This window comes from Equus asinus, chromosome 1 (genome assembly GCF_041296235.1).
Source record: "Equus asinus isolate D_3611 breed Donkey chromosome 1, EquAss-T2T_v2, whole genome shotgun sequence".
NCBI classification, from domain to species: domain Eukaryota; kingdom Metazoa; phylum Chordata; class Mammalia; order Perissodactyla; family Equidae; genus Equus; species Equus asinus.
In genome coordinates, this window is record NC_091790.1 from 201,339,449 (window position 1) to 201,359,058 (window position 19,610).

At 41.9% G+C, this 19,610-nt stretch overlaps 3 non-coding genes across 3 annotated transcripts; all 3 read left to right on the forward strand.

The window, feature by feature from the left end:
• The first annotated feature begins 445 nt into the window (after positions 1-445).
• Positions 446-517, forward strand: TRNAC-GCA (transfer RNA cysteine (anticodon GCA)). The gene has a single exon. It is a non-coding gene; the product is annotated as a tRNA-Cys (tRNA).
• Positions 518-1,464: 947 nt separating this feature from the next.
• On the forward strand, positions 1,465-1,536 carry TRNAC-GCA (transfer RNA cysteine (anticodon GCA)). Its single transcript has one exon. It is a non-coding gene; the product is annotated as a tRNA-Cys (tRNA).
• A 5,269-nt stretch (positions 1,537-6,805) lies between these two features.
• TRNAC-GCA (transfer RNA cysteine (anticodon GCA)) lies at positions 6,806-6,877 on the forward strand. The gene has a single exon. It is a non-coding gene; the product is annotated as a tRNA-Cys (tRNA).
• Positions 6,878-19,610: the final 12,733 nt, after the last annotated feature.

A 19,610-nucleotide genomic window follows, 5' to 3' on the forward strand; every position in this document is an offset into this window, starting at 1 on the left:
CGCCAACGTCGCCAACCACCCCCACTGCCACCCTCTGGGTTTAATGCACAGATGCACAGACTGGAGAGACATCTTCAGATGTAGGTACTGCACGTGTCTCCAAAGAGTTGGACAAGGTCTCTTCAAATCGCTGTTTTGTAGTGTAGAATAAGAGAAAAACAGACAAGTAAATCCTAACGGCCCTTCTACTAGTAAATGTCAGTGCTCCTCTGGGCTGCTGCTGTGACCACAGACTGAAGAAAGGGGGGAAGGTGCAGGCATGTGAAGGAGTAGGATTGGGGGACCCTGGGGACTAGGGGATAAGCTCTCTGGGGTGAGTTTGTGGAGGAATAAGTTGTTGATTTTACCAGCTCTGTAGAAATAAGTAGAAACTTTGAATGTGTTGTAGGAATTCCAGATGTGACTTTGAAGGTAAAAGGTGCTTATTAGACACCACTGCCAAGTAGGGGGTATAGCTCAGGGGTAGAGCATTTGACTGCAGATCAAGAGGTCCCTGGTTCAAATCCAGGTGCCCCCTGCCCTATTGGTTTTCCTATTCCACTTTCCATTCATCCATACCAATTACTGTCCTTCCTGAAATTGGGAGCCACAGGTCAGCTCTTGCACAGCTGTACTCTGGGTAGATTACCTCTCCGATGCCTTCCTGCACTAATATTACAGGTGTCCCACCTCCTTGTGGCATCTGGGGTTTTTTCCTTCTGCATATAACTCACTTCTTCAACTCTATTGAGTCCGCTAAGAGAAGCAGGAATTCTGATGCAGAATTCTGCTAGGCTTTTCCAGGGCAGATCAGAGAGCTGTAGATACAGCAGACTTCCCAGGAACAGACAGTAAATGGTAACCCTAAATTATCACCCTCAACAATCCTTCCCACCGAAACAGTTTGCCACAGTGGCCTGGTGGTCAGACCTACGGGGACAAATCACAGTGTCCAGGTTCTCCATATAGGGTGGATATTTCTCCCTGGGGATCTGGTTTCTCCCATGCCAGAGCTCACTTATCACTTGCTTCAACTTTGTAGACCAAGAACCTGGCTTAGCTACTCTAACAAGAGAGACAGGAATAGTGCAGCATTGTTCCTACAAGCCCCAACTGCTGGAGCTCTGTGACACCACCTGAATTAGAGCCCATTTCTGTCTTCACTGAAGGAAGAAAGACAAAGAGCTGAGAGGCCACGTAGGTGGGTAGTTTTGGGGACGGTTGGCCAGCTCTTGGGCTAAATCAAAAAGGCAATAGGAAATGGGTTGGAGGTTCTTCAGGCAGCTTCTCTCCTTTTTTCCTTGCTGATAACCCCACCCATTGACCAAGGCCTGGAAAGCTACAGAGCTGGGGGAAGGTGTCTTACTAGGAATCAGGTTTGGCAGCTTCTAAAATCAGTTGTGGAAGGGAGCTATAACTTAATTTTGCAGACCTGAGTGTTACCACACAGGTGAAAGCTATTAATTAGGTCACACTAGCACCAGAGGAGGTATAGCTCAGGGGTAGAGCATTTGACTGCAGATCAAGAGGTCCCTGGTTCAAATCCAGGTGCCCCCTTACTTATGTGCACTTTTGGTAGCTAAAGTTATCCGTATGCATCTTACCTGGGCCCTCAGTGAAGGTTTAGATCTCCATTAGTGAGGGTTTGCAGGAACCACCCTGGAGCCTCCCTCCCAGGGCCAAATAATATGAGGCCACATTACGTCCCTATATGTGTACAGGGCTTATCTCCTCAACCCCATTATGTGATAATTAGGAATGAGAAAATACCTTCAAGTAAATGTTAAAGAAAATACTAGATATTGAAAGTTGTCAGTTGCAAACATAGCAGTACTTAGAGGGCAATTTATAGCCTTAATGCATCTATAGTATTATGAAAAAAAAAAGCTGAAAATTAACTAAGCGCCTATCCCAAAAAGGTATGAAAGGGACAGTAAAATAAACTCAATAAAAGAATAAGAAAGAAGGTAATAAAGATTAATTAATGAAAGCATAAATTAATGACATAGAAATCAAATATACAAGAGATAGAGTTGATGAAGCAAAAGTTGTTTTTTGAAACAAATAATAAAAATGAAAACACAGATAAGATTGACAAAAGAGAACACATTAATAACCAATATAAAGAATTATAAAGAATACATTACTACAGTTTCCAAAAACATTAAACAATCATAAGATGATATTATGAGTGACTTTGTGTGATATATATAAATTAAATATAATATTTAGATGGCATGGAAGAATTTCTAGAAAAACAGAACTTACAGAAATAGAGAGGAATCCTTTGTCTGCTACACAGTCCTGGTTCTCTCTCCTTCCTCACTGCTCCACTTTAGTTGGTTTAGTAAGGCCAAGCTGGATCAACGGGAAAACACAAGATTTTAGCTGATATAGGTGCCAGGATGCCAAATTCCTACGCAATTAATGGCAAAGCTCTACACTCTCCTGTCTTCTTCCAGCGACGTCATTTCCTTCATCAAAATCTTCCACTGTGATGTGGTCCCTCCAAACTTCCCTATAAATATATGATGTGGCACAGAGGTAGAATGTCTCTTCCGGAAAACTTGGTAGGATGTGTCCCACTGTGTCCAGCCCAAGACGTTTTCATGGGACAAAGAGAGTTTGGGGAATTGCAGACATCCTGATGTATTGTTTGTAACTTCTAACAAATCTTAGTTTGGACTTACCCCAGTGGTATGTGTCCCTATCCTATGGCTTAGTTTTACCAAAATTGACACAAGAAGAAATAGAAATCATGAATAATCCTATAGCTATTGAAGAATTGAATCCATAATGAAAAATTTTGCCATTAAAAAACAACTACTCCAGGCACAGATAGTTTCAATATGTGTTATACCAAACATTTAAGAAAGAAATAGTGTAAGTCTTACACAAACACTTCTGGAGAATAAAAGCCAAAAAAAGTGGGACCTTCCTCAACTCATTTTGTGAGGTTAGTTAAACCTGATATAAAAATAACAGGGGTAATATAAGAAGAGAAAACAACAGTCCAATCTCACTTATTAACATAAATTTTAAAACTATAAACAAAAGTATTAGTAAATCAAATTCAGTATAACATAAAGAAGAATAATATATAATAACCAAATTAAGTTTATTCCAGAAATGCAAGGTTAGCTTAACACTAGAAAAATCTATCACTGTAATTCAACACACTACTGGATATAGCAAATGCTGTTGGTGTCCCATTGACAATCCTCCAGCACTTACCATTTCTGTGTATGCAGGCCCAAATTTCAACTGTGAGCACCTGCAACTTTATATCTGAGGACTTCCTCAGGCAGCCAGGACACGCAACAGGCTAAAAGTGCTAAGGAGCTAGCACTCTGCCCACAAGAGCAGCCCTCAACCAATGACTGACGGGAGTTGGTAAATAAATACCGTAGCTCCCTCATCCTTTGGGGAGGATGACTCTAGGCATGTTACACATTCTCACAGTTCCGTAAGAGTAGCTTTAAGCTCCAGTTGCCTATAATGCCAACTGGCCCAATATCCTACCTTTTATTGCTTCCTTCCTCTCGCTGTCTGACTTACCTACTCTCTGCTAATGTTTACTAGACTTGTCTCCCAAATAAACTACTTGCACTCAAGTTCGAGTTTCAAGGTCTACTTCTGGAAAAATTCAAACTAAGACAACAGATTACAGGGGGAAAAATCACATGATCACTAAAATAGACGGAGAAAACATTCAATAAAATTCAATACACATTCATGATTTCAAAAAAATTCCTGGCAAACTAGGACAAGCTTTTTACCTCCTTAAGATGCTACAAGGTATCTCCCTAACATGTAGAATTAAATACTATTTAATGGTGGGATGTTGGAAGCTTTCCATTGAAAACTGAAAACAAGACAAAAATGTCTACTATCATCTCTTGTGTCCAACGATGCACTGAGGTCGGAGCCAGGGCAGTCGGGCTAGAAAAAAACAGAAACTTACAGTTACAAAGGAGAAACAAAACTGGGGTTGTTTGCAGATGATATGGTCGTATACACAGAACATAAAAAGGGCCTCTAAGCACATCATTAGAATTAGATGGTTTAGCAAGGTTTTTGGATTCAAAATTAAAATTAACTATATTTCAATGTACCAGCAACAAATTTTAGAAAACGAAATAAAAAGATCCCACTTACAATAGCATAGAATATCAAATTCCAAGGAATAAATATAACCAAAGATTTGCAAAACTCTGTGCAACTATAAAACGTCATCATATATATAATTTTATATAACATTTATAATTATAATTTATTTTATATATAATCTTATGTAATTTTAATCAAAATTATATATAATTATACAGAAATGTATACAATTTATATAGAATTATATAAATAAGTACATAAATTATATAAATATATATTACATATAAATTATATAAATTTACATGATTATAAAAACAATTATAAAACACTGTTGAGAGAAACTGAAGAAGACGTAAAATGATAAGAAGATATACCACTCCGGATTTGAAACCTCAACATTATAAAGATGTCAGTCAATTCTCCCTACGTTTTCTAGAACTTCAATGCAACCTTAAAATACCAAGATTGTGTGTGTGTGTGTAAGTAATTTGATAAGCAGATTCTAAAATGTATATGGAAATGCATAAGGCCAAATGGCTAAGACATTCCTGAAGAACTTGCTCTCCACGACATCAAAACTTATTTTAAAGCCACAGTAAGAAAGATAATGTGGTATTAATGCAGGGATAGGCAAATAAGCCAATGGATGAGAACAGACATATCTCAGAAAGAGGCCCATGCATAAGTAGACACTTGATTGATGATGAGCGTGGCACTGCAGAGCAGCAAGGAAAGGCTGAGCTGTCTGATAACTGGTGTTGGGGCAATTGGGATCCATACAGACAAAAAGGGAACTGGACCTCAACCTCACACCATACACAAAAATCAGTTCCAGTGTGATTATGAAACTAAAAGTGAAATTTTAGAATATAATATAGGAAAATTTAGGGCAAGATCCCTTAAAAGTACTCATTGTCACAAGGAAAAAGATTGATGAAAGTGTCCATTATTAAAATTAACTTTCAATCATCAATAGACACCATCAAGAGAGTAAAAAGGCAACCCACAGAGCAGGCAAAGATGTCTGCTGCACATATAATTGATTCAGGGTTCATATCCACAATATATAAAGAGCTTGCACAAAACAATAAGAAAAATACAGACAGCACAATAGAAAAATGAACAAGAGGTTTCAGCAGGCACTTCATAAAAACGGACATCCAAATGACCAGTGAGCTTATGAAAAGAGCTCAAACTTTATTAATCTTCAGGGAGATGCAAATTAAACCACAATGAGACATCACTATGATGATGCTAAGTGTCGGTGAGAATGTGCAGCAATGGTAACTCTCAGATCCTGCTGGTGGTAGTGTAATTTGGTATAACCACTTTTAAAAACTGTCTGGCATTATCAGTTAAGTTGAAAATATGACCACTCTATTATTCAGCAAATATATTCCTAGATATACACCTCAGAGAGTGTACAGGTACATACAAGAATGCTCATAACAGCATTTCTCTTAATAGCCCCAAACTGGAAACAACTCAGATGTCCGTCAAGAGTGGGACAGATAAATCAATCATGGTATAGTCATTCAAAGGAAAGCTAAACAGAGTTGCTTTCTTTTTGCGTCTTCTAATCTCTCCCTCCTTAGGAGCTTAGCCCTTCCTAAATCCTGTCTTTAAACAAGGCTGACTCCTTTCTGACTCCCTACTGTGCACGGGCCTGAGGCTCTGCCCCTGGAGCACTGACCCTCTAGGCCACTGTGTCCTGCTACCTCAGTCCTCACCTTCCTGGACTCACACTGGTGCCTAGTCCCTGGCCTCTGGGGGGTCCTTTCGTGCTCTTGCAGGCTCATCAATCCTTTCAATTTTACCTGGCGGTCCACCTCATGGCTGAAAAGAGAAATCCAGAGGACTTCAGCGTCACTGTAGAAGCCAGCGTTTCCGCAGCCCCTTGGCCAGGAGAGGAGCGGAGAAGCTGCTGGGCTACCTCCCAGGGAGGCTGCCAGGACCCCAAGGGGAAGGCTGGCAGGTGAGAGGGAGGCATTCCAGCCGGAGGAATAGACATTTGCAGAAGAAGTTTACCAGCTCCCGTGACAACGGACGTAGAGATGAAAAGGTGCTAATCAAAGTGTGTTTTTCCTCTAGATGTGACCCGGCTTCACCCACAGATCAGAGAGCTGTTGGGTCGCATGTGGTTCTTCTCTAGTGGCATTTCTTGATCCTTGAATTAGGTTAGCATACGTCTGTTAATGCCTTTGGGGATTCCTACATCTACTCAGCCACTCTGACTATTTCTCGGAGTGGATCATTCTCCACCTATAATAACTGAAGAAGTGAAAGTTGGGCGGGTCATCTTGTGTCCTAGATTGTACTTTAGTAGAAAGTACCCTGAACTGAATGCCAGCCCATGAGGGTCAGGCCCTCATTACGTAGATTTGGCCAGACACCTCGATCAGGTCACATTTCTCTTTTTTAGGTATCCACCATGACGGACACAGGCGTTTGACTCTGAAGGCCATTCTAAAAGTCAGTGTCAGTGCTTCTCCAGGCTGCTGCCCACAAGCTGGGGCTGTAGGCCGGGAGGGCACAGGCTGCGGGATTCTGAGGAGGGAGCTGGGCTCCTGCTATGCAGCAGCCTGAGGAGTTTTCCCTGCAGCAGGCCTGGCAGCTCCCAAAAGAGGTCCATCTTGAAGTAGCAACTCAGGTTTCCAGGTAGTCTGGGTGTGACTGTACAGATGAAAAACATTAATTAAGTTATACCACAAGAGGAGGGGGTATAGCTCAGGGGTAGAGCATTTGACTGCAGATCAAGAGGTCCCCAGTTCAAATCTGGGTGCCCCCTATGTATTTCTAATTTTGACCTTTTAAATTGGTGCTGCATTTCAACTTCTGCTTCCTCATTAGACATCAATGTAAAGATGTTTTCCCAGAACCAGCAAATGTTGAAGCTTTAATATGACAGCTGGCAGTTCTTAACTCCAAACATAAGTTAGAATCATCAGAAGAGTCTATAAAAGTGCCATTGCCCGGGCCCCACACAGACCAATTAAATCAGAATACCTGGAGTGCAGCCCAGATATGGTAAAGGCTCCCCGGGCTCCTAGTTTGCAGCTAAGTTGGGAACCCGCTTTCCCACTGCTTCAGGAAGCCTTCTCAGACCGAGGTGGCCTCATCCTGCTCCGTCTGCCTGGCATCTTGTGTTCTGGACCTCCTTTTATTCATCCTTATATGTACATCATTTGCAACTTGACCTTAACAGTCAACTCCGGGAACAAATGGTATTGCAGCATTTCTTAGTTTCCTTAATTTCCCTCTCCATCCAGGCGTTCTCCCGGGGGCTGGGTGCAATTGGTCTTCTATTTCCAAGCCAAACCACCAGGCTCCGTGGCTCAGGGAGGGGGTCCTCACGGGGCTGAGAGAGTTTGCAGAGGATGAAATATCAACATGTTAAAGCGTAAGTTTAGGTTGTGTAACCATCAAAGACAATTTTATGTCTTATTCAATGACCAGTGAATTTTATCAACCATTTCAAAATCAAAGAATGTGATGGCTTTCTATGGTTTGGAGAACAAACAGCTGAATATTTTTGTAGAAAACCTCTGAATTCATTGTGGGTTCAGAGATTATAGCATGTGATTCAGAAGTACAATTCATAACTTTTATTATCCCTTACGCTAATCATCTTTTATGATGTTCCTCACAACTACTTAAAAACATTTCATGATCCTTTAGGTTTATATAAACAGTGGAAGTCTATGCTTTAGATGGGCTAAAAACAGGTTCTCATAATAAAACTATGACAGCAATAAAGTCTTAATTTCTTTACAGTGAATGACAGGAAAACACACCAAAGAACCAGCCATTTAAGACGGAGCATGGGCAAGTCTAGTCTTCCTCGAGACTTTGTCTAACTTGATAAGTGGGCAAATAGCTCTTTGTCTAGCTCCCTGGCCGTAAATATCCCGTATCCTGTGAGTTCTCTTATCAGGGTGCAACACAAGTGCCTGAAAAAACAAGACTCCTTTTACCTTCACTGATGTGCTTCCGAGGTTCCTGTTCATCAAAGTTGATCCCTTTTGTTAACGAGAGACTCAAATTTCTTAATTAGTATTTTTTTCTTCAAAGAGGTTTGTTATTCCAGTTTCATAAACACTTGGAACTTCCACTTAGAACCTGGTTGCTTGTCCCTCTCCTGTCCCTGCCCTCCCCCAGCACCTTCTGATGTTGAAAACGATCTCTCTAGCGGCAGCCTCGTCCCGCTTCCTCATTACTACGCCAGGTCCCGCAACCCAATCCTGCCAGCCCCGCAGCCACTCTGTGCAACCCCATCCAACAGAAGACGGTTTTCTTCCTCCTTACTTTTCCTCTTAACTCTCCTTGTCACACCTCCTTGCACACCTGATGCCCAGCGTTCTCCTGAAGATGCCCCTCTCCCTTCAACCTCCCAGTCAGAGGGCGTGCCTCCTCCCCCTTCCTATTCCTTATGCTCCACATTGCATCTTCTGGATCCCAGCTCCTCAGCCATCCCTCAACACTTTTCCTTCAAAGCCATCTCCACCTCTTTAAAGCAGGCCCCCTCATCCTTGTTGAGGTATGCACCTATATTTGGGACTCATCAAACTTAGTGGGAGATTTTAGAACCAGGCTAACAGTCATATTTTCCTCGTCTCCCTCTGCTTTCATCCTCAGTGGTGTCACTGTCACATTGATGATCCTTCCAGTGCTAAAGTCCTGCGAAGTTTCCATCTTCTTGGCTCTAACAGCGTTCACAGATTCCACCCCGCTGCAGCTATAAAGAAGCACGGCGAGGCAGAGATTATTTTCCCCAGTGTCTGTTCTACCCTCCTTTTTGGTTGTGAGTTGGGCACATGGCTTCACAGAAGAAAAACTACATTTCCCAGTCTCCCTTGGAGTTAAGTTAGGCCAAGTGCACAGTCTGGTCAATGAGATGTAGGTGAGTGATGGGTGCTCTTAAAGGGAGAAGTTTCTTTCCTCTTCCCCTTCCTGCTGACTAGAAGAGAGACATGATGCTAAAATGGGAGATGTCATGTTGGACCATGAGGGGAGCTTTGGAATGAAATCCTGTAGGCTGGAACAAACAGAAAGAAGGAATCGGGTTCTTGACCCTACGGAACACCCTGCCAAACCTGGACCATCTAAGTGGACTTTTAAGTGAGAGAGAGAAGAAAATTTCTACTGGTTTGTTTGCTTCTTCATGTGTTTTTTCTTTAAAGATTGGCACCTGAGCTAACAACTGTTGCCAATCTTTTCTTTTTTTTTCTGCTTTTTTCTCCCCAAATCCCCCATGTACATAGTTGTATACTTTAGTTGTGGGTCCTTCTAGCTGTGGTATGTGGGATGCCGCCTCAATGTGGCCTAATGAGCAATGCCACGTCCGAGCCCAGGATCCGAACTGGTGAAACCCTGGGCCACTGAAGCAGAGCACGGGAACTTAACCACTCGCCCACGGGGCTGGCCCCCTTCATGTTTTGTTTTGATCCTTTGTTATTTTGAGTGCTCTGCACTCATGGCAAAATCTACTCCTAACACACAACCCGAACTTGATCATCACGCAGAACTATTCCCTCTCAAGCTGTTCAGTCTGAAAAGTCCTTTCTGGTACCTCTTCTAGTTTTTACCTCTTCTTATCCTTACTGTTACTGATGCTGTTCATTATCCTCAATTTGACCTTAATCTCTTTCATCTCTCTGTGTTTCTGCACCATCCCCAAGCCCCCTTGTGGCTCACCTGTCTGCCTACCCATTATGGATCCATGATTGGCCTCTCAATCACGATTCCCAGCTCCTTTGAGGTTTTGCCTGTGGTCTGTCTACCTTCTTCACATGCCCTTCTACTACTGTGGATACGACACCACTGACTTTCTCCACCTTTGCTCTAGGGTAGCCAGTGTTTGCTGGAGTAGATTGTAGAGCCAGACAAACGGTCTCACTGCAAATTTATGCCAGTCTCACCTCAACTGGCAGCCCTCTGCTAATGAGCAGTGATTCCATTCCTTCCTAATTCACCTCTCCTCCATTTCCCATAATGCCTAGTGCAAATTTTGCCCTTTTTCTCAAGTAATGATGATATCGAACCTGAAGTGAGCTCCCTCATCTGTTGCACAGCAAGCCAATCTCTGACACAGGGAGTAGTGGAAGGAAGTAGGACTTTATTATTGCACAGCACTAAGCAAGGAGAAAGAGCAGCTAATGCTGAAATCCCAAATTCCCCGAAAAGCTAAAAGGAAGGGTTTTTATTTGGGGTTTTGGGTAGGGGAGGGGGAGCATATGGCCCTGCTGGTCAGAGCTTTCCCACTAGCCTGTCTTTGGCCTTGAGACTACTTGCAGAGAGGAGGGAGCCCGTGACCTTGCTGGTCAGCAGCTTTCCCACCAGCCTGTATCTCTTTGCAGGGAAGAGATAATGAATCCAGGTCCTTGTCCTTGGTGGTCTCTGTCTCCATGGGGAATAGTGGATTCTGGAACCAGGAAGCCAGAGAGTAAGCAGTGAATAAGTGTTTTGGTTTTAACTCCACATATGTTGGGTTTAATGTGGGGGAACCGATATCAGGGTTGGTGTCAATTCCCCCCTATTTTATGTCCACTCCTCAATCTTGAGGGATTTGGGGTGGTGACTGATCTAGCTACTTCCTGCTGGAATGGGGTGTAGGTTGTTTCATCTCAGAACCAGTCTTTTAATAACGTGGTGATGCAGGTGGGCTTCCAAAGTTAGGCCTATATCATGTAAGTAACCAAGTATTTAATAAGAAGCTTTTCTAGAGAAACAAAAAGAGAAAAACAAGGTTAATGGTTGGAGCAAATTATAAACTAGTTCTTGAGCCCAGGGGGCAGCCAATCAAGATTCCTAGAAGTCAGGGTTGAAGCATATTTTGCAGTTTGAAATATCTCTGATGGTGTCATCGGGCACTCAGGTAGCTTTCTGAGAAGCTTACACAGCAACAGACATGAATTTCTCTTAAGTTTATATCAAGTTGCCCAGCTTCAGTTTGCAAGGCTTCGGGAAAAAGGGCAGGTTTAGTTTTCAATGACTCTGAATGAAAATGAAGGGAAAAAAAAAACCCACTAAAATGTTAGTTTGGAAGTTTGTAGCCAGGTATTTCAGGAGAATAAAAGAATTTAGGATCCAGTCTAGTTAACAGATGTAACAAAAATCTTAAAGACAATTGACAAAACCAAAATTCAACCTTTACAAATGTGTATTATAGTTTCTATTGAAACATAATATTTTTCTCTAAAATCACTCTCATTTTTATAATGATAGCCAAATTAACACTAACTGGTTTACATACTAAGTCTAGTTTTGATAAATTTGGCATAATTATTTACATAAGTACAGCAAGAATAGTAATTGATTACATGGGCTCTTTTAAATCTGCTTTGCTGGAAGCTTACAAGGAATCTCAGGTTGAACTTTAAAGGTCTCTCAAGGCCAGGAAAGCCAAGCCAAGGACCTATCATCAGATTCCACCTGCAGTACTTACAGATTTGGGTGAATCACTCTCTTCATGAGGTTCCCCAAAATATTGAGGTTCCTTGTAACTGCCAGAGGGAATGACATTCTTTGCTCAACCTTACCAGGTTACTGAACTCATAAGAACAGTACCAGGCCAATATTTCCAAGTGGCTTTATTCCAGAACGTCAACCTTTATTCCTCAAAACCTGTCTGATCATATCCGAGCCTGTATGTTTCTCTCAAATATGACATTCCAGTCAAAGCCTTGGTATTATAGCCAGTGTTTCCAATTGTGTCTTGTTATAAGAAGAACAGACTCTTATTGAACTTATGCAAACAACCATGTTGCCATGAGAATAAGAATACTTACTAAGAATTTCCAAATTCTGGAGGGATCAGGTAGGGAAAGAAAGATGAATGCTTCAATTTTGTTTACAAATTGCTATAAGTCATAGTTCCCTAAGAGAATAGAGAAAAAGGTTTTCTTAAATTTGGAAAAAACCCCAAAACATCAAAAATCAGCAAAATCTCAAGCAAAAAGCCATAAAAATTATAATCATCCCTATCAGTTTATTCTGTCCAGTTAATTGCTTCTTGATCTTAATCTTCTGTCAGCAGTTTGTGCAGTCATCAGTTCCTCTGTTAGAGTTCTGTAATTTTTACCCAGTTTAGTTTTACAATCTGAACGTTTATTAGAATCTGTATTCTAGAGTGTCAGAGTCCTTTCCATGAATTTCTCTGAAGATGAAACATATTTGCAAAAACATCAGAGTAAAACAATTGTCTATAAATAACGAAACATTAAAAAATGGTAATTAACAAAGACATTTGACCATCTCTGTAATATATAACATTTTGAGATAATAACCAGAATCATGGCTGACAATCAGAACAGATCAGAATTTTACGTGATTTTTAAATTACTTACATCAATAACACTTATTCACATAATACCATTTAAGAAAGTTTATTACTTGTTTGACAATGCTTTCCATATTTAACATACCAAGTAAGCCCAATTAGTTTCATTTTTTTCCTTATAGGAAGAGAGCAAATTTTCCTGAGAAGTCCCAGGGGCCCTCTGAAAATCCCCACAGAAACTCTCTCTCCTCTTCCAGGTAAAAAGAAAACCTTTATTCAGGACTTGAATATTTTTGTGGAGGGATGCTTGCTCAAAATATTAAAAGCTTTAGAACATTTGTTCAGATAGGAAACAAAGCTCACTGCAAAACCATGTCCAGGTATGTATTCAAAGTGACAGCAGAAACAGTCAAGGGGAAACAGAGTTAAAATAGTCAAAAAAACATTTTTATAATCTTTTTATCAAGAGCAGATTAAAAGTTTAGGAAAATTATCCCTTTACGAAAGAGCAAACCAAGTTTTAACTTTGTACCAGTTTACTTTTGACATTGAAATATTTACTTAATAAATTTATTTTAACCTCAGTCAACTTGACCATACATAAAACTCTTCAGGGCTTTACTTTCACAAACCTTTGGCTACTTATCTTTTACATTTAGAATTTGTCCCAGTACTTGAGGACAAATTATCTTTCTTAACTCAAGAAACAAAAACATTTCCATTTTTGGTCCCACCCAGTGGCGCAGTGGTTAAGTTTGCACATTCCACTTCAGCGTCCTGGGGTTCTCAGGTTTGGATCCCGGGTGCGGACATGGCACCGCTTGGCAGGCCATGCTGTGGGGGGTGTCCCATATATAAAGTGGAGGAAGATGGGCACAGATGTTAGCTCAGCACCAGTCTTCCTCAGCAAACACAGGAGGATTGGCAGCAGATGTTAGCTCAGGGCTAATCTTCCTCAGAAGAAAAAATTTTCCATTTTTTATACCTTTTTACTGAAAACACATATTTTACTTTCTTTGTATACAGACCTTTTAGAAGTATGTTCTCTCATAGAAAATTCCTCAGCATACATAAAACATGTTTATTAATAAACCTAAGCACTTTTCAGTTTCTTTGATATAAGAAACCAAAGGCAGACAAATATATGCTTAGTAGTTAACCTTTATTATCTTACGTGGAAATGACCTAAATACCCAATAAACTGTTATTATTTAACTTAACTTAGTAAAGCTATAAAGTCTAAGTTTCCAAAAAGATTTTGGAAGCTGTTTTTTAAGTATGCAGACTATAAACCATAATTATTGTACTTAAAAACTCTTATCCAGTTTTAAAAATTGTGTTTAAATTACTCTTAAAAACTTCGTGTGGCATTAAAGCAGTTGACCATCATTTTGTTTTAAGTACATAACCATAATGCATACAATTATTGTTAAAAAGTTTTTCCAAAAACTTTTATCTTTTTACATTTGTTTGGTTTACCTGTCTTTAGCAATTATATTTAGATGTCTACAAAAACCTCATGAGACAGTAAACAAAATTAACCATTACATTGAGTTATTACTCTCGCTGACAAATTTTGTAACAAAGATGACATGAGCTCATTACCTGTAAACCCAGGCTGTATGTCTGCCCCATATCAGTGCTGATAACTCTGAGGACATGTCTATTTTAAATCAAACCAGCAAACGTAAACAGGCTCTTATTTACTAAAGATCATTTCATATCATGTTAAATAACTGTCTTTCAGAAGTTTTGACATATTTATCAAAGACTACATTTCGTTATGAGAGATTTTGAATCTTCTCTTTTCTGAAACAGAGGTTTCCCAGAATGGCCATTACAATGTTAAGTTATCTCAAAAGTTTACTTATTTTTACTTGTTAAATTTTAGATCAGGAATTTTGGGGGAGTTGAAGCTCAGCCCAGCTTTCTGGGAAGCTCAGCAAGAGAGCAGACAAAAGCAGCAGATTTGGGTTCGGCTGTGGGCATGTTTAATTATTATTATTTTTTTCTTAAAGAGACAGTAAAGTATTTCTGAGTTTATTTAGAAGCCTCAAAAGATTAAAACAGGCTTCCTGTTATTGTAGCTGGCTTTTTCCAATTGCATATGTAAATACACCAGTTTGGGTAAACTGAAACTGCCCCATTTAAGTATATCAATTTTTACAATCTTTTATCTTAGTTTTGCAACTCATACTTTGAATTATAGCTTATATTAGAATTCCATTAACATGTTTTGGCATTACAATATTGCATAGGGGAAGCATTCCCAGCTAGACATAACATTTATTTCCAAAGCAAATATCCAGGCAAAGTTGACATAACCTCTTCATATAATATTAGCTTAAACAATTTAATTTTTATAATCTTATTAACATTAGCCTAACTGTTGCCCCAAACAATTGCTAGTCAGGTTTTTTTATTGTGATTTCTGCCTTCTGATCTTTTAAAGTTTTTCAAACTGGGGTGAATAGAACTGGTTTGTCTGATGTCCTTTAATGTTTGGGGGCTAATAGGGGGGTCCCTTTAGCCCATCCAACCTTAGGCAGTGTTTTATTAAAACCTTTGTTTTAGTTTTATTTATATCTGTTCCAATTATCCCATTTTTAAAAAATAACTAGTTAAAGATTTTCATCCTGTTGGGATGAGTCCTGTGACTCTTTTCTTTTTGATTTTTCTTTCTTAACTTAATGTTTTTATTAGCATCTGTAAGACCATGAGAAGAAGCTGAGGCCCCCAAGTTTGATTAAGTTCTTAAGACTAGTCACTGTATTTTTCTTTTAATTTAGTCTTTTCAGAGGTACCAGTAAAACAGCTGTTTATCATGAGAGCTCTCTAAAAAGTTTTCCAACTTGAGGATCCATTGTTTGGCCATTTTTTTTTCTCTCCAGAGTCTAAAGAATATTTTGGCCACGTGGTGCTACAAAAGAAAATCATTCCTCTTCATACATTGGCTTATAGCTATAGGTTGACCATCAGCCAAAGTTTTTCCCAGGGGGCTCTTAGGTGGCATAGATGCAGTACCTCCCATGTTAACACTTTTAAAAGGATAGACAAACAGATAAACAACAGCAAACACCAAATAAGTGCACTTTCCCAAATACCCTCAGCCACAAATGAAAGCCAAAACAAAGACCAAAATAAAAAACCAAAGTGCTTCCAGTCCCGGCTTAGTCTGTGTCCTACACTCGGTGGGCACCCAACAAATGAAGATCCGGTATGTAGATCTTCCCAAATGAGCAAGGACAAGGGACCTCGGTTGTGCACACCCGGGGGGATTTACCAAAATTTGGCTGGGGCATCATGACTTCAAAACAAATGGAGCCCAGAGGGCTGCCAGGTACCCATTATTTCCAGCCGGTCCTGTTGGAAAAGGGTAACACAAAGACAAAAACAAAAACTACCAGCTACTTACAAGAGACGTCTTCCAAAGTCCTGAACCTAGTTTCTTCCACCACCAAAGCAAAATCGCCGTGGGCCAATGACATCTGGTTAGCAGCCAGTTGCTTGGGGCTGTCCCTGAGACAAGGGGCTCAGGCAGCTGCAGGACAGCTTCCAGGAGAGGCCTTTAGCCAGAGGCTGGTGTGCCACAGGCAAGACGGCCACTTGGGACATGGTCCCATCTGGGTTGCCAAATTGATATCAAACCTGAAGTGAGCTTGCTCACCTGTTGTGCAGCAAGCCAATCCCTGACACTGCATGCAGCAGAAGAAAGTAGGACTTTATTACCACATAGCACTGAGCGAGGAGAAAGAGCAGCTAACGTTGAAATCCCAAACTCCCCAAAAAGCTAAAATCCCGTGTTCTTGATCCACCCCTCTGCTCTCCGTGGGATCTTATTCCATCAATTATATCCTCTCTTTTTGGTTCACACATTTTTACACATTCATATATTTACTGGCCCCTCACTGTATGCAAGGAATCCTGCAGGCACAAGGTTGCAGTGATTATGGAAAGTATGATGTGTGCTATGATACAAGTACAGGGTGCCACAGGAGCACATGGCAGGGGACCCACCCATCAGGAGGATGAAGGGAGGCTTCCTAGGAGAACCCCATTCTCTGCCCAACCCCCTTCCCTCCGTATGCTCCACTTCACTGCTCTTGTCAAAGTCACCATGACCATCTGTCACGCTGATTCTCAGTCTTAGACTCAATCTCTCAGGAGCACTTTTTTCCATTGACTTTCAACTGTCACTGTTTTTATTTGTTTTGTTTTCTTCATACCTGACTGCCACTTTTTCTCAGTTTCTTTTGCTGTTTCCTCCTCAACATTCCAACTTCTAAACATTCAAGGGCCTACGACTTGGTCCCCAGACCTCTTCTCTTTTCTACTCACATTTGCTCAGTGATCTCGTTCAGTCCCATGGGTTTAATTGGCAGATGACCCCCAAATTTATGTCCTGCGCTAGTACCTCCTCTTTCAACTCCAGCTTCATTTCGACATCTCCACTTGGCCATTTAACAGAAGGCTCCAACTTAATATGCCCCAGATTGAACTCCTGATTTCCATTACCTGCTCAAATTTCATTTCTGCTGCCATCTCCCACTAGCTGCCGTCTCCCGGCCAGTAGAATGGTAACTCTGTTCTACTAGCTGCTCGGGCCGAAATCTTGGTCTTATCCTTGATTTTTCTCTTTCTCTCACACCCTGCATTCATATCATTGGCAAATCCTGTTCACACTACTTCAGAATTCATCCAGAATCTGAGCACTTCTCATCCCCTCCACTGTTACTGCACTAGACAAAGCCACAATCGTCTCTTACTTAGATTATTGCAATAACTTCTTAAACTTATATGCTTGCTTCCATCCCTGCCCTCTAGTCTCCCCACAGCAGCCAGAGGAGGAAACCAGCTTATGTCATTCCTCTGCTCAAAATCCCCAAACAGCTTCCCATCTCATTCAGAGCAAAAGCTGACGTCCTTACATGATCTAGCCCAACGACGAGTAAAATAGACACGGTCTCAGGAAACTAGAGGGGTAGGTAGATAGTTAAAAATATTCAAAAAAATGAAAAAACTGAAAATTAGGAGAAATGTTGGATAAGACGCAGTGATACTATAAGAACGTATCACTGGGATATCTAAGCTATTTCAGGAGGCAGGGAAATTTTCCTTTAGGATGATGTTTGAGTAATTTTACGACATACTGTAAGAAAAAATACTGTGCAGCTAATAGACAAAAGTTGTGTGTGTCCCACTGGGGCTGATGTGCAAAATTCCCTCTCATGGGTGACGAGGACACATTGCCTGCTTTTTCCAGGGCACCTCCTGTCCATTTTAGCTGCAGAAGCTGGTGCCAGAATTCAGCTGCTTTGCCCAGCTTAGGCTTCTGCACAGTGAGAGGAGCAGGGGATATGACCCCTCATTCACCACACTCTCATCGCTCACTGTGGTCTCCTCTGGTGCTGCCTCCACATGGGCCGGGTATGGGTTTAATTTTCCCAACCCCTTTCCAGCCTCCCTGAGAGAAGATAGTCCTAGATATTCTCTATATAGATAGTATCTAGATAGTTCTAGATAGTTTCTTGGCATGTTCTAGACTGCCAAGTTGGGACACCAGGAGCCAGTCTTTAGTGCATGCCTCCTCCTAGGAGACAAGTTCTCCTTTATAAGGTAGAATTTGCCATCAGAAAAGATGTTTGCCAGCCCCTCCTCTTCCCTTGCGGAGGGCAGGATTCCAGCCTCTGGAGGTGGGGCAGGGAGAGCAGCAAATCTGCCTGACTGCCTTCCTTGGGTCCATCCTCTTGCTTTCCCAGCCTCTTGGGTCTTTGTTACTGCCTCTGGTCTTGCTATGAGCCATGTTCTGCTCTGGCATGGTCAGTCATGCCCGGGGTTCCACTTGCAGCCCTCAGCATGCAGGTGCCCTTTCAGTGGGAACCTACCCCAACTACTGTTACGTCAACCCTTTAGTCTCCCTACGATGAGCACATTAGGTTGGGTAGTTTATGCTGTTTTCCTCACTGAAAGGTTAGGGCAGTTTCATAAGGGAATTATAATGCAGGAGATAAGAAAGGAGGATGGGCCCAGACTCTGGCCAGGGTGGCCAAGGGCGGTCCCGTTGACTCCTTGTTGATATTCTCTCCAACAAGAGCTGCAGGCCAGTGGCTACTTCCATTGGTGGACTCCATAAAGGAAGCCACCCCCTAAGGACAGTCACTGACGTTTTTAGGGCTGGTACAGTCGAAATCCTGACTGAGAAAACGGGGGCTCGCTAGTGCTGGGGGTCTGTAGGTCCACTTCAGGCACAGGGGACTTCGGTTTCCTCCTCCACTGAGCTCGCCTCTTTCTCGGGACTCCCCCCACACCCCAGTTGGGCCATCTCCCTCTTAAGGGAAGGGGGCTTGTCAGTTCTCCTGCCGTGTGTATGATTGCATGCTGAGCGGGGGCCTATCCTTTCCTTGATTGTCTTGCTCCAAGTAGGAATATAAAAACCTCCTCTGCCTTTAAAAGCTGTCATCATCGCTTCGACTTTATTGCGAGCCTCAGCTGGCTTGAGGTGAGCGTGCCTCCCACTATTTTCACAGACTCCCACAGTCTGTGTGCTCCTCGGGTGTGCCCTACTCCACCGTTGGCACCAGTTCCTCAGAGACAGAGGCTTCTGGGGAACCCGTAGGAGGTCAGGGTGGAGAAGGCAGGCATGGAAGAGGGCAGGAGTATGACTCGCCTCAGGTGTGGCTGAGGGGACAGGGGTGAGGTGCCTCAGGGCCTGGGTGGTGCTGGCTATAAGTCACAGGCAGGGGATTGCCCCTGGCCCACTGCATGGGTGTCCTTTGCCCTCAGACCAACCAAGGACATCATGCCATCTAGCTGGGTGTACTGTGGACAACCGGTGTGTGAAACCTCAAAGTGACAATATCAGAGGGGAGGGGGCTGAGAACCAGCAGAAATGAGAATTGCCTGAAACTCACGCGGCAGAGGCAAGGGATGAAAGAAAGGCCAGGGGGGTTCCGGATTGGGAGCTGCCTGTTTGGGATCTGAGGAAGAGGGTGGAATCACGATGACTGTGGCTGGAAGGCAGGAAGACTTCCTGGAGGCTACGTGTAGTGCTTTCTCTCACTCATTTTTAACCACTCAGTAACTGTAGACACCTGGACACAGTGTAGACACTTTTCCAGTATAAACTGGAAAATAAAAGAACCCCCGACCCACGCCCTGGGAGTAACTATTTGGCTTATTTCCTTCCGTAAGAGAATTTATATATATACTCGTACACATGTATAAAGATATGGTTATATATAAA